The sequence below is a fragment of the Acanthisitta chloris genome, unplaced genomic scaffold (genome assembly GCF_000695815.1).
Source record: "Acanthisitta chloris isolate BGI_N310 unplaced genomic scaffold, ASM69581v1 scaffold27550, whole genome shotgun sequence".
Taxonomy (NCBI): Eukaryota; Metazoa; Chordata; class Aves; order Passeriformes; family Acanthisittidae; genus Acanthisitta; species Acanthisitta chloris.
The window spans coordinates 40992-41857 of record NW_008652628.1 but is presented as its reverse complement, the minus strand read 5'-3'; positions in this window follow the sequence as shown (position 1 = coordinate 41857).

The following is an 866-nucleotide window of genomic DNA, read 5'->3' as shown; positions in this document are numbered from 1 at the left end:
ACTGAATGTTTTCAGAGCTTAGCTGGGTGTGGTGAAATACCTCACAGCAGGAACCAGTAATTAACTGGTAATACTGGTAATAACAGTCAACTCAGACACACAAATTGTCCATGAACAAAACCTTCAGAACTAACAGTGGCCCAGGACAAAGCATCTAGGAACCTGACTCTTGAGTCGTAGATTTCAGGATACTAAATCACAGGCCCTATTGAAAGTTTTGCTTCATCTTCGTCACTTGCAGTGGAAGCCTATGTGTTCTCAGGTGAACCAGCTATTAAGCTGACCACTGTTTGGTAATCAAAAAAAAAATCCTAAATTAGCAGAATTTGTGAAACTTTGACAAACAGAAGTATGAAGCCTTCAATTTCAATTTGACAGGCACAACTGTAAAGTTTAGCAATAAACATATAGCCTATAGGGTCAACCTTTCTCCGATTCAAGCACGTAGCAAAATTCTCTTTGGTTCAGCCATGGCCAGGATCATACCCTTTGGTCCCAAGTGAGAAAAGCACTTAGAAGCTGAAGTTGAGCATATTTTAAGTGTGTTCTGAAGTGCTGAGCTGAGTCAAGGGTCTCCTTGTGCCGCTCTGTAATACAGATGTATGTTTGTAATACGGGTAATTTGTTGAAGCCAAAAATGTAGGGTTTAAAACCTCTTTCGAGAATCAATTATTATTATTTTGATTAGACATTCCCTTACAGAGTTTGAAGCCTAAACATTGTGGCATTGAGCTAATGCAGGTGAACCAGAAAGGAAAAGTGCATTAGCCAGTAATGAATCTCTCTACTGAATAACCTAAACCCAAGGCAGTTTTTGATCTATGGTCCATAGAAGACCTGGGAACTATTAGAAAGAGGCCTGTGAA